This window comes from Solanum stenotomum, chromosome 3 (assembly GCF_019186545.1).
Source record: "Solanum stenotomum isolate F172 chromosome 3, ASM1918654v1, whole genome shotgun sequence".
In the NCBI taxonomy this organism is placed as follows: Eukaryota; Viridiplantae; Streptophyta; class Magnoliopsida; order Solanales; family Solanaceae; genus Solanum; species Solanum stenotomum.
Window position 1 is genome coordinate 26,210,222 of NC_064284.1, and position 15,103 is coordinate 26,225,324.

At 29.0% G+C, this 15,103-nt stretch overlaps 1 protein-coding gene and 1 pseudogene across 1 annotated transcript in view; both read left to right on the forward strand.

Annotated features, from left to right (window-relative positions):
• Positions 1 to 15,103, forward strand: part of LOC125859487 (protein yippee-like) — a 164,658-nt gene that overhangs the window by 94,788 nt on the left and 54,767 nt on the right. The gene's annotated exons all lie outside the window — the stretch shown is intronic.
• On the forward strand, positions 8,600 to 10,176 carry LOC125858814 (uncharacterized; annotated as a pseudogene).

Consider the following 15,103-nt stretch of genomic DNA (forward strand, 5'->3'; position numbering starts at 1 on the left):
TAGTACATTTTTTTGTAGGTTACTAGCCCGGACCTTTGTGATATATTCTCTTCTTTCTGAGGCTTCTTGGAGATTTGTGAGGTAGTTGTTTGTCAACTCAACAAACTTTCTTACTCCTGTTTATGATCTTGTTCTACTCTAGAAACAATGTCATATGAGACTTGTATTTTTCTTTTGATTCAACTGTAATACTTTAGATGCTTATATACGTGACAACCAGATTTTGGGAGTATTTTTGAATTTATGATAAGAATTTCTGCATTTTATTGTAATGGTTGAGTTTTAGGCTGACTTGTCTTAGTGGGTTAAGACGAGTGACATCACGTCTATTTTTGGGTCGACATTCTATTTCTAAGATTTTCTAAATAAAATCTTATTTATCTCTTATTCTTATTGTCATAATTCCTAACCATTAAATTATTATTATTATTATTCTCCAAATTCCTCTTTTTTTTCTTAATTTCTCTCTTGACCTATAAAATATATATAAAAAAGAATAAAAAATATCTCTTTGACCAAAAATCATAGTTCTCCTTTTTCTTCTTTTCTTGAGTTTTTAAATATTTTTTATTTATATTTTATGTTAAAAAACTCAAAATAAGTTATAAAATAGTGTCTAGCTTAATATTTTTTTAAGACATAGTTATGATACTCACGTTTATATTATTATATTATGATAAATATATTTACCTTATTTATCTCTCTTCTCTTTATTGTCTTTGATCTCTCCTTATCATCAATTTACTCATTATTTTTTCTTAAATTCATTTTTTAACCTTTCATTTTTATAGGTTTTTAAAGATCAAAAATCTTATTATTTCTCCACCTTATTATCATAAACTCAAAAAATTTACAAAATAGTGTCTTATTTAATATGATATTTTTTAACATAGTTATGATACTCACCTTTATATTATTACATTATGATAAATATATTTACCTTATTTATCATTCTTCTCATCATTACTACAATTTATTGCCTTTCATATCTCCTTATCATTACTACAATTTATTATTTTTTCTTAATTTCATCTCTCCTCATCATTGCTAGTTTGCTGCTACAATTTATTACATTTTCTACCTTCTATTTTTATAATTTTTAAAATATTTTTTTATTTATCTCTCCAGTTTATTACCATAATTAATTATTCTTATTCACAAAATTTTCTTTTTCCTCAATAAGCTTTTTTCCTTTGATTTATAAAATTTGAATAAAAAAATAAATCTCAAATTTCTTTTTTCGTGATATTATTGCAACCTGTTATATTTTTTTTATTTCTTCTCGTTGTTCCTATAGAAAAAAATTAATATATCTTCCCACCTTCTATTTCTAAGAATTTCTAAATTAAATCTTATTTATCTCTCCTTCTTATTATCATAACTATTAATTTATTATTATTATTCTCCAAATTTTTCTTTTTTCTTAATTTTTCTCTCTTGACCTATAAAATATATATATAAAAGAATAAAAAATATCTCTTGATCAAGAATCATAGTTCTTCTTTTTCTCCTTTTCTTGAAATTTTAAATATTTTTTAATTTATATTTTATGTTAAAAAACTCAAAAGAAGTTATAAAATAGTGTCTAATTTAATATTTTTTTAAGACATAGTTATGATACTCACCTTTATATTATTATTATAATAAATATATTTACCTTATTTATCTCTCTTCTCACTATTACTACAATTTATTGTCTTTCATCTCTCCTTATCATTACTACAATTTACTCATTATTTTTTCTTAAATTCATTTTTTGAACCTTCAATTTTTATAAATTTTTAAAAATAAAAAATCTTATTATCTCTCCACCTTATTATCATAAACTCAGAAAAGTTATAAAATAGTATCTTATTTAATATAATATTTTTTTAACATAACTATGATACTCACCTTTATATTATGATAAATATATTTACCTTATTTATCTCTCTTCTCATCGTTACTACAATTTATTGCCTTCCATACCTCCTGATCATTACTGCAATTTTTTTATTTTTTATTTTTATTATTTACCCTTTTTAGTAGTTTTTTTAAATGAAAACTCTTATTATCTCTCCTCCTTAAACATATCCTTATTGTCATGATTTATTATTATTATTCACAAAAATTTTCTTCTTTTGATCTATAAAATCAGTTTATTTTTTTTTTAAAAAAACAAATACCTTATTTATCTCTCTCCTCATAGTACTACTAGGGATGTTCACGATTTGGATAAAAATCGATCCAAACCGAAAAACCAAACCAAATTGATAAAATAAAACCGATTTTATTTGGGTTTGATTTTAGATTTTTGAAAACCAGTAGTATTTGGTTTGGTTATGATTTTATTTGGAAAAAATCGAAGAAATAACCGAACCGAACTGAAACGATGAATTATATACATACTTAATATATTGTTTTTAGAAACAATTTTAAAGATCTTATATTTGTTTCCATTAAAATTTCTTTAAACTCTACTTATTGAAAGCAAGAATGCCCAAGGTGAAAACATTTTTCTTATTGATTTTATGTATACGAGTGTCTATGACAATGATTGAAAATGTTATTGTCTCTTCCTTCTAGGCCAATATGGTGAATTTTAAAGCTTTATTAATAGTAAATTCAATGATCGAAAGTTCGATAATTTAAGTCATTCTAACTATGTTTTGTTTTGAATGGATTGTTGTCTCTTTTTTCACATTTTGAATGAATTGTTTCTTTTATTTTTGTGTATGGTTAATAACCGAACCAAATCAAACCAAAACCGATAACCACCAAACCAATAAATATATATTATATTTGGTTTGGTTTGATTTTGATAATTTTAAAATCGAGTAAGTTGGTTTGGTTTTGATTTTGACCAAAAACCGATCCAAACCGACCCGTGAACACCCCTAATTACTACTATTATTATTTTTTCTTAAATTCCTCTTTCTATCTTCTATTTTTTTAAAGAAAAATAATATCATCCATCTCTCTTCCTTATTATCATAATTTACTATTATTCAAGAAATTTTTTATTCTTTCCTTATTTTTTTTCCTTTTGATCTATAAAATTTGTCAAAAACATCTCTTTGACTAAATATTATAATTAGTTTTTTTTCTCCTATTCTTGACTTCATATATTTTTTTGGTATTTATGTACTATGTTAAAAAAATTCAAAAAATACTATAAACTATAATATTATTTACTTTTTAAGTAGTTATATATATTAAGTTTAATTGATATATTTTTATAATTTCATATTTCAAATGTTAAATAAAAAAAGTAGAAAGAGAGAGAAGTGACTACAGAAAAAGTAAAATAAAAAGTAACCCTTTTAACTTCTTTTCCTTTTCCACGTTTTCTTTTTATGGTAGTTCTTTTAAATTTTTTCTTTCCTTTTACTTTTACTCAATTTATTACTATCTTCTTACTTTTATCTATATTTTTTACTGTCATAAAAGAGAATCAAAAATTTATTTTCCCTTTTCATATCATTTCAGTACTCTCTATACTCATTATTTGTAAATAAAAAAGATTAGAATGAGAGAAATAATACTTCATGGTGGGCATCATTTTCACGGTTCACAAATTGAATGTTAGAGGATATTTTGATGTCTTTAGATCTTCGGTATACTGAATTCCTGAATAGAATTTCATTCTTGTTTTCCTAGATTCGTCTATAATAATTCTTGCTGGCATAAAATGATCAAATCGACACAGGTATATTCAAATGAATTCATTTATACTAACAAATCAAAAAAATCGATTTATCTAAGGTAGTAAAACCTTCTTTTGCTATGAGTTCTCTATTTTATCTCTTGCATAATTTTTATTTATGAAAAGAAAGCAAAATGAATTTACCTGAAGTAGTAAATCTTCTCTTGTAATGATTCTTCCATTTTGTTAATTTACATGTGCATTATGTGCTCTTCTGCCTAATGTCATTTGTATAAACAAAACAAAAAAATTATTTATTTGAGGTAATAAAGCTTTTCAAAATTTTAATTTACCTAGAGTAAGAAATCTTCTCTTGCAATGATTCTTCCATTTTGTTAATTTACCTTCCGCTTATGTGATTTCCTGCTTAATTTTATATACAAACAAATCAAAAATTTGATTTATCTGAGACAGTGAAGCTTTTAAAAATTCAATTTACCTTGAGTAGTACATCTTCTCTTGCAAAGATTCTTCCATTTTGTCAATTTACCTTCAGATTACATGGTTCAGATTATGTGCTATTCTACCTTTTTTCCTTATATAGATTTTTAATTGGTTGATTGCAATAAGTTCTTGACAACCGTTACAACTCTTCATTCTCTATTGCACCAATTAAGATGTTCTTTATGTTAAGAATTCAAAAAATTGAGAAAAAAATAAATAAGAATGGTGGTCATAGAGAGGTGCCACATAAGATTGCGTAGATTCAGCTTTATATATATATATATATTCCTGAATAGAATTTCGTTCTTGTTTTCCTAGATTCGTCTATAATAATTCTTGCTGGCATAAAATGATCAAATCGACACAGGTATATTCTAATGAATTCATTTATACAAACAAATCAAAAAAATTGATTTATCTAAAGTAGTAAAACCTTCTTTTGCTATGAGTTCTCTATTTTATCTCTTGCATAATTTTTATTTATAAAAGAAAGCAAAATGAATTTACCTGAAGTAGTAAATCTTCTCTTGTAATGATTCTTCCATTTTGTTAATTTACATGTGCATTATGTGTTCTTCTGCCTAATGTCATTTGTATAAACAAAACAAAAAATTTATTTATTTGAGGTAATAAAGCTTTTCAAAATTTTAATTTACCTAGAGTAAGAAATCTTCTCTTGCAATGATTCTTCCATTTTGTTAATTTTTCTTCCGCTTATGTGATTTCCTGCCTAATTTTATATATAAACAAATCAGAAATTTGATTTATTTGAGACAGTGAAACTTTTAAAAATTCAATTTACCTTGAGTAGTACATCTTCTCTTGCAAAGATTCTTCCATTTTGTCAATTTACTTCAGATTACATGGTTCAGATTATGTGCTATTCTACCTATTTTTTTTATATATAGATTTTTAATTGGTTGATTGCAATAAGTTCTTGACAACCATTACAACTCTTCATTCTCTATTGCAACAATTAAGATATTCTTTATGTTAAAACTTTTCATTATCCTCTTTAATGGTAGGTTAATGATACATTAGAGGTATTTAATAGACTATTGAAATGAATAAAAAATTCAAAAAATTGAGAAAAAAAATAAGAATCGTGGCCATAGAGAGGTGCCACATAGGTTTGCGTAGATTCAGCTTTATATATATATATAGAGAGAGAGATTTTGTTTAGTATCTCATGTTGCCATGAAGAAGAAACCATCAGAAACTTAAATGGTGTAATAATCAGAAAATAATTTAACGCAAAAATTAAGTGGAGAAAACCTAACCGAAAGAGCTACGTGGGTTGATGTTAGAGTAGTCAAAAGGTTACCTTGGGATTAATTACATGTGTTAAGGATTTTGTTTCTAATTAAATAGGGCTAATTGGCTATTTTTAATGAATATGTCTTTTAAATTAGAAAAAAAGAAGCTAAAAACCACCATAAATAAGTTACCTTCTAATTTCCAATTTAATCCACCATAAATAAGTTAATAATGGAGAACTTATTGTGTATGATAATGGAGAACTTAAAAGACATTTGGAGAGTTATATATGACAAAACTTTAATTTGAATTCTTTACTCCAAAATATCATTATAGAAACTACCATTTGTGAAACTTACATTCACATGAAAAGAAGAGTGGCAGTCCATCCATCTTACAAATTTCATGCCCTTCTTTGGAAGTTTTCCATTCGCGAACATCAGCTTGAAATTCATAATAGCCTATTTTTTATATTTTTTTTGTAGTTCGAAGTTTTTTCATGAAACACGTGATAATATGATATGGAAAAGATATGTGAGCTATTAAATTTTATGATATTATATGGTCTTCCACTTATATGTACATGTATCAGTTCATATCAATTGAAATCTTATTCTGTCTTTCGAACATTTTTTCTCACATGAAATTTACTTGACAAATGTTGAATCTCGCGTGATATAACTGATTTAATTTAGTGTCTTATTTCGGTTGGCATTTTCATTTTTTCTCGTGAAAAAGTTTGAAGTAGATATTTGCAAAAGCACATTTGATGAATGCCAATGGGTTATTGAAGATTTCAAACTTCGGTCCATTCGGCAAGTCAAAAGAGTTTCAATAAGGTATGACGTTTAAATTACAATTCATTTTATTATCTGAGATGGTTCATTTGAAATTATAGGTTCTTGCATCTATTTAATATATATTTTTTTATATATAGCGAACCATACAAAGATCTTATAATATAATTTTTGTATAACTAGACAAGCCCACTTATAGCCTGTTCGGAGTGATTTATTTTAAGTATTTTAAAAGTAAAATAATTTTTTAGGTTTTTTTATAGTGTTGGGTAAAATAAAAATATATATTTTACCTAAAAAGACAAAATAAGTTCTAATTTAGAATTTCTACTTTAAACGTTTGTCTTATAAGCCAAAAACTATAAGTACATCTAAACATACTCTTAAAAATATGAAATTTATTTGTACTAGATAAGCTACGTATAATTTGAAGACTTCAAAAATTACTTCAATTAAATATTAAAATTAAAAAATTGCTTCTCTACATGCTGCTTCTTTGGTAAATAAATGGTGATGCATAATTTTTGTTGTGCAAAATAATTTTTGGTGTTAATAGAATTATCGTTCTCCTTGCAAAAAAGTAAAAAAATATTTTTTGTTATATATTGTGTTTTAAATATATAATATAAGTAATAGATAATCAATTATAAAAGAATGATAAAAGGTTTTATGTTCTAAAGATAAAAAAAAAAAGGTTCTTTTTTAATATTTAATAAAAGCTTAAAATTAGACTCTTGAATTTTCAAAAATAAGATAAATACACAAAAACGTTATTCACAAATAATAAGGAATATTAAAAATTATTAACGATAAATAATATTTTCATATAACAAATAACTATTAAAGTGTAAGAGAAAAGTTAAGTAGGTATTTAGAATTATTATAATAGAAGATAAATTGTTAAGTAAGTATATTTGAAATATCTATCATATCGAAAAATAAAAAGTCAAGTAGGTATTTAGATACTTTGGGCTACCTCAAAAAAATTTAATGCAAAATAATGTTTATTAATAGAAGCATATTTAGGGACTTCTAATTTAAAATTTCTAAAATAAGCTAAACAGAAAATACTTCATATAATAAAAGTAATTAAACTACCAAAAATGGGGGAGGCTTTTATGTAGATTTACTTTTATTTATAAAAGCATTATTTTATGATTCTTTTTTTTAACTAAGGAAAGAGCAATAACTTAATATTGAATCTAGAATTAATGATTCGGCATTTCTCTTGATCAAATATTATATTTTTCTTTTTTCTTCTTTCTTTATTTAAGTTTTTCTCTCATTTATCCATTTATTTATTTTTATGTAATTCTTCGCCTAAACTACACCTCTTCATCTTCATAACTTCTATTCTTATTTAGTCTAAGTATTATCTATAACTCCCAGGTTTAATGCATTTATTAGCCCCAATTACTTAATGGATAAGTTTATGACATTTTTTAAAAAATAATTAAATAGTGGAGCTTGTAGCTCCTTTTATTCACTTCAAAGTTTATGACACCTTAAAATCACATTAAAATGATATTTTATCCAATAATATTTATTTTGAGAGCTATATATATATAAAATTAGGGAATTAAAAGGAGAAGAAGAAAATGTGATTTGATATTTATTTTTTATTTTTAAATGAAAAATGCACGGGTAGGAAAATAAGAAAAGAAAAGAAAATGCGACCCCGCTCAAAAAAGACTCAACGAACTTTCTGCCGACCTAGGGTTCTGGTGGCTCCTACATAGGCAGCAGCTGCACAACTATCATGGCTGCTACGGCCACTGGACGACCTCCTTTCGAGGTTGTCCAGCCCGTCCCACCACCCCAAACCACCACATACGCCACCCTTTTCAATTCCAATACTATAAACCCTAAACAATCTGCCCTAATTAACTCAAAAACAATCGTAAAATCAATCAAAATAATTCATGGAGAACCGACTATCACGTTTTCAATGGAGGAAAGGCAAGACTTTAAGATCGAAGAGGGATTACATCAAGCAGTGGTGTTTAAATTATCCCATGGTGCGCCAGATTTGAACGTATTAAGGTCAATTTTACCGAAACATCTTGGTACCAAGGGCAATTGTTTAATTGGTTTACTTGCTCCAAGACAAATTTTGTTGAGGTTTGTTCAATATGAAGATTATGTACTAACTTTATCTCGCTCAATTAATTATCTTCTCTACAATGGAGAGGAGCACCAATGTAGGGTTTTTCCATGATCCATTGGATATAACCCTAAGGAGGAAACAACGTTAGCTGTGGTTTGGATTTCTTTACCGAACCTATCTCCAGATTTGTTTGCAAAGAAGTCTCTGCTGTCTATAACATCAGCAGTTGGGAAATCAATAGCTATAGATAAAGCTACTCAAATCAAGTCAAGACCTAGCACAGCTAGGGTCAAGGTTATACTTGATCTAATGGAAAAGCTTCCAAATCGTATAAGGTTGCAGTTTGTGGATGGAAAATATGGTAAGTTGATCGAGGTTTTTCAGGAGATTGTATATGATAATCTACATTTATATTGCAATTATTGTAAGCACCAAGGTCATGATGAAGATAGTTGTCGTTTGATTTAAAAAAGAAATCAAAATAACAAACAAATTGATGATATCATTGAAGGTGCTTTAAAAGGTACTACCGATAGTGAAAAGTATCAAGGCGATGCACGAGAAATATTAAATGAAAAAAGAAAGAATGTAGATGTCGATCAAAGTAAAGCCACTTCTTTAGATTGACAATTGGTTGCTTCCACTTCCGAGAAAAATCGTGTAGACTCAATGGATGTTGATACAAGTAATATTGGTGTTCAAACAACTACCGAAAACAAAGGTGATTGCAATAACCAACATGTTGCTACTAATGAGGTGCAATCAAAAGAAGTTGGGCTGAATTTAATGTCTAATGCAACTAAATACGCAGGGGGAACAGCAAGAGTTGGGGTTGATGCGCTGCGAGTTGATTCAGGGCAAAAATGGATACATCTGATGTTGAAGATGCTGAAAATTCTGGGCAGCATGTTTTGCAAGTTGCAAACGAGAATCCAACTAAAAATTGGACACTGGTTGCACACAAAAAATCAACTAGTAGTCGGATCATTTCCCCTACTAGTCAAAATAATTATCCATGTAGTGAAAAGGGTCCGACTGGAAATTTTCATGACAGTGAGAAGAGGCAAGATACTAGTAATGCCTCAAGAGACCTATTATGTTAGAATAACTTTGATGCTTTATTGAAGACTAATGGAAAGCAAGTAAGGTTAACAGATAATGACAATGATTTGATCCAAGAAAAACAAGTCTCACCACCTGCTTTAAATAGCAAATTAAGTCCAGAAGCTTCCGTATTTGTGCCTAAATGTGTGCTTGCAAAGAAGAATGAGCCAAGAGCCTTAGTGTCAAATACAATTGATTTGGGTGAGGATTCTCTTGTTGAAGATGAAGTGGGTTTGGGTGAGGATTCTCTTGATTAAGATGAGGAAGACAATATGCTGGACATTTGCTTTGATAGAGTGGCTAGGGAAGGGGATATATCACCTAGGCAACAAAGAAGTGGAAGCAACAAAAGCAAAAAGAAGACACATGGAAGGCAACATAGTTGGGACGGTAAAATGACTGAGGAGTTTGTTTCAAGGCACCTACCGATGCGACAAGCAAAGCAAAACCATTTGATAGTATCAATAGGTTCAACTAGATCCAATAAATCCATAAAATCAAGTGTTGTTGGATATGTTTGAAGAAGACAAGAGAAAAATACTTCAAGTTACTTTTGATGGGCAATCAATCTTTTTTAATTCATGCTTTTGTAATAGAAAGTTTGAGGCTGGTAACTCAACTTTCTTCTTGATTGACATATTTTTACATTATTTAAGCCTCCTCTTTTGTAATATCATCATGGAGTGTATTACAAACTCTGTGATGATAAGAAAATTCTTTGTTCTCTCTAGCTCTTATTTTCTTCATGCTTGTTAGGTACTTCATTAGGATTAGTAAAGTAAGGTCTAGCCTCCCTCGCTTGTACTTGTCCCTATTGATATTTTTTATGTTTAATAAAAGACCGCTAGACACTGTCTAGTGGTAAATTTACTTTTAAAAAAAGAGAAAAAAAAATGCCGAAAAAAGGAATATATTAAAAATAAAATAATTTAAAGAGAAAATATAAGGATAAAATAAGGTAAAAGTGCATACAAAATTCATATATTAAATTTGTATTACATATATAAATAATTTAGTTTATTAAAATTAACCGAAGGAAATCAAGTTTTATTGAATTTTTTTCTATCTTAACTCTTTTTAATAAGAAATAAAATCATTGTTTTTACTTACAATATATTAAATAAAGATTAGAAGAATGAAAAATACTTAAAATAAGTGTGAATAATATCATTGGTTAAAATTAATAATTTTTTTTTTAAAAACGAACCATTAAAAAATTAACTAATTCTTGCGAAACGCGGATGGGTTCACTAGTGGAGTGATAAAGAGAAATCTCTCAATTACAAATTTTTATGATTACAATTCTTAAATTGCAATGATACTCCAATTTAGTTGTACTGTAATATATCTTTAGGACTATTCAAAACGAGTCACTTTTACTCTCCATTACTTTTTTGGCTTAAAAATACTCTCGTTATTAGGTTTTTAGATCAAATATGCTCCCCAACTAGCGAAAGAGTTCAAAAATACCTTGTTACTAACTGTTGCTCCGAAACCCAAAAAAAATTAATATTATCTTTGAACTATTCAAAACAAGACTTTTATTTTAGCTCAAACAGCTCATATGATAATTGATGAATCTCTCCGTTGTTAATTTGCCTAACTTTGGGATAAATTTCTTTGGCAAGTTCTTCTCGTGCAACATGCATCTGGTCATCTCCATAATGTATATGTTCCTTCTCTCGCTTACTTCATTTTGTTATGAAGTATAGGGAGTAGTAAGTTGATGATGAATCTCTGCTTCCTCAGATAACATGTCGAACTGGTAAGAAGTGTATTCCCTTCCATTATTTGTTCTTACAGACTGGATTTTACAGTTAGCTTCATTTTCTACTTTTGCTTTGAACTTCCGAAAGACATTAGCAGCCTCTGACTTATGCTTGAGAAAATAAATCCAGCACATGCGGGTTAGATTATCTATAAAAATGATATAGTAAAGACTACATTTTAGTGAAGGAGTCCTTTGAGGTCCTGCTATATCAATATGAATTAGTTGCAATTTGTTCGAGGCTCTCCAAGTTGTCTTTGGAAATGGAAGTCTGTTTTGTTTTCCATATTGACACACAAGACAATTTGAAGAATGTACTTCTAAAACAGGCAAGTCCTTAACTATTTTCATTTTTTGCATTTTAACCAACCCTTCTTAATGATAGTGTCCGAGTCTTTTGTGCCATACTTCTTCAACACTTTCTTTTGCTGAAAAAACAACACGCTCCTCCTTAAATGGATCTAATGAGAAACTTTTGCCTCTCATTCTTACTTTAAACATTTCTTGATCTGAAGCATCTTTGATCAAGCAATGATAATCTTCAAAATTTAATTTGTAGACTTTTTCCATCAATTGACCAACACTAAGCAAGTTTTGATCTATGTCAGGTACATAAAGCACATCAGAAATTGTTTTAGTACTTGAATGACTTGAAATAGCAATGGTTCCTTTGCCTCTTACAAGAAGATGGTCGCCATTACCTATTCTGACTTTAGTAATGGTCGTGGGCTTCAATTCCTTGAAGAGAGACATGTCCTTTGCCATATGATTAGTGCATCCACTATCAATCAGCCAACACTCGCTCGATGATCTGCTTGAAAAACATGTAGCAACAAAGAGTTGATCTTCCTCCTCACCATCAACAATTTGAGCCTCTACTTCTTGTTACTGACCATTGTTCTTGCAAATGACAGCTTCATGCCCAAGTTGATTGCATTTACTATATTTAGCATCAGGCCTTCTCCAACATTTATATGGTGGATGACCTTTCTTGTTACAATGTTTACAAGGAGGACAATTTTTCTTCGAGTGTCCACTTTTTCCTTTGGTAGTACTTGCTGAAATGCCTTCACCATTCTTCTTGTTCTTGTTCTTTTTGTTTTTGCCTCCATCTTGAGGCTTGGCAAACAATGCCCCCTCGGTATTTACTTCTTCTCTCATGACTCTTCGTTGTTCTTGAGCCTGCAAAGCATTCAATAACACTCTGCGAAGGTGATCTTGGACAATTCCTTAGTGTTTTCCAAAGTAGTTATGGTTGCTTCAAATCTTTCCGGCACAGTTACCAGAATCTTTTCAACAATATGTGAATCATTAAACACGAAACCAAGCAATCTTACCCTGTTTTCTATGTTCAAGAGCCTTTTAGAGTAATCTTTGATGGTTTCAGTTTCTTTCATCTTCTGCATCTCGAAATCTCTTATAAGATTTAGCACTTGCAAACCTCTGATCCCTTCATCCCCTTCGTATTCTGCCTTGAGATAATCTCAGATGGCTTTTGCTGACTTTAGAGACATAATTCGAGTGAAGATTGAAGAAGATACTGCTGAAAATAAACAGGCCTTTGCCTTTGATTTTCTGGTTTTCTTGTCTTTATGGTTTTTTATCTGGGACATAGTAGGATTATTAGGCAATGGAGGAACTTCATAATCCTCTTCGACTGCCTCCCACATATCCATGGCATCTAGATAAGTTTCCATCCTTACCGCCCAAATCTGATAGTTATCACCATTAAAAGCAGGTGGTGCCATTACGGAAAAACTTGATTCTGCTTCCATGATTGATAAACTTGTCTTCTTGTTTACAATCGTAACTTTGATGAAACACCCACAGATCCTTCAAGAAATAAATGCTCTGATACCAATTGTTAGTTTTCAGAGAAGGAAAACATAACAATCTGATTTTATTTTGTTATTGAACAAGTAGGAACATTAGTTTGATAACCTAACAAAGAAAAAATTTAAGAAAACAAAACTACTAACTTCATTATAAAACAGATATTTATAGAGTTTACAAGTAAACCAACTCCTAAGGATAAGATTAAAAACTAAGGATAAGATAGAAACTAATTAACTGCTAAACAGTAAGTAACTACCCTACAATACAGAGAACTTGGACGGCTGCAGTTCTTATGCATATTTCTAACAATTACTTTTTTGGCTTAAAAATGCTCTCGTTATTAGGTTTTTGGATCAAATATGCTCCCCAACTAGCGGAAGAGTTCAAAAATACCTTGTTACTAACTATTGCTCCGAAACCCAAAAAAATTAATATTATCTTTGAACTATTCAAAACAAGACTTTTATTTTGGCTCAAACAACTCATATGATAATTGATGAATCTCTCCGTTGTTAATTTGCCAAACTTTGGGATAAATTTTATTTAAATAGGAATAGTTTGACCAAGCTTTAAACTCATAGAATTCATTTTGAGAAAAAAATATTTATTTATAGTAGTTACATTAAATTTCTTGTCCGCTTATTTATGGAAAAAAATGAGCATTACTGATTACACATGACATCTCCATTGAATTCCCAGTCCCTTTACCTTATTTGTCCTAATTGGGTCTTTGTTACCAAACTTTTAATTTAACCTAGCCCTTTTGCAAAAATAAATAAAAAATAATAATCTGGAAACCTAATTTCCAGGAAGTTTACCTGAAGAGGACAATTCAATTTTAAGCACTAGAGGAGTTGAATGACCACAAATTATGCAAACTCTTTAACTCATGTAGAAGAACAAAGCGCACTGAGCTGACTTCATAATTGACCAATTGCTCCGACATTTCTCAATATATTATGCAAAATTTTCTACATATTGTTACGAACGTTGGACTAATGTTGCAAATCTTACCTAACTAAATAAGAACAACTTTACTACGTAGACAAAAAGAAGACTTACACAACTAATGTCACTCAGAAAATAAAATAAAAAATCACTTCTTGAAATACTTTACATTTTTCACTTTAGCGTCAAAGAATCGAACAATAATAGTATGCAATAAGGAATTTATCAGGACAGTCTGGCAGACTTTAAAATCCAATAATTTATATCCAATATTATTGTACACAGTACAGGTGAATCTTTATGTCCCTTTCTATATTTTCTAGTCTACCTTAAAATACCCAACTTTCAATATCATGAAAAATCATACAAACAATTAAAATTGGAGAACAAATTTAATAGTATTAGACCAGTGTCTGTTGCTACCAACCTTCTTACTTTCTTAAATGATTTTCCCAAGTCAGACACAAAATTCTCACTTGTACTATCTTTACTGACCTTTTTTCCTTTGCTACTACCCTATGTTCTCTGCTCATCAAAAATTCAGGTTAGAGGGAATGAAACAGACAGAATGTCACTGCTAGCATTCAAGAATATGATCATTGATGACCCTTTCAAGATCATGGACTCCTGGAATGAAACCATACATTTTGTTTAGTATCTCATGTTGCTTCAAAAGGGATGTTTCTTTTGATAATAAATGGAAAATTTACCATGTTAATCTTTTGGCAATGTCATTTTTCTTTGTGCTTTCACACAAGAAGGTGGAGATAATAACTATTAGTTGAGTGACCATCTGGGAAATCAACTCAAATACAAGTTTGCTTGAATTATCTTACCTACACAAGTTTACTGAGATAAGCAGACTTTTGGGCATCCCAGTGACAGAAAACAGAAATTTGAAAGCTACAGGATACAAACAAGCATGATAAGAAATATGTAATCTAATTTTGTTATATAGGATTTATATACTAACTAATTAAACATTTAGAACTACTCATCATATATGACATTTCATTGATTATGTTGGTTCCAATGTAACAAACGATAGATTCAAGTCATTCAACTTTGTTAAAGATTATAAACGTTGAACATCTAACTTAATTCATAGTGCCAAGAAATTTAAAACACCATGCTAAAAATCTAGCTGGAAGTTCCTC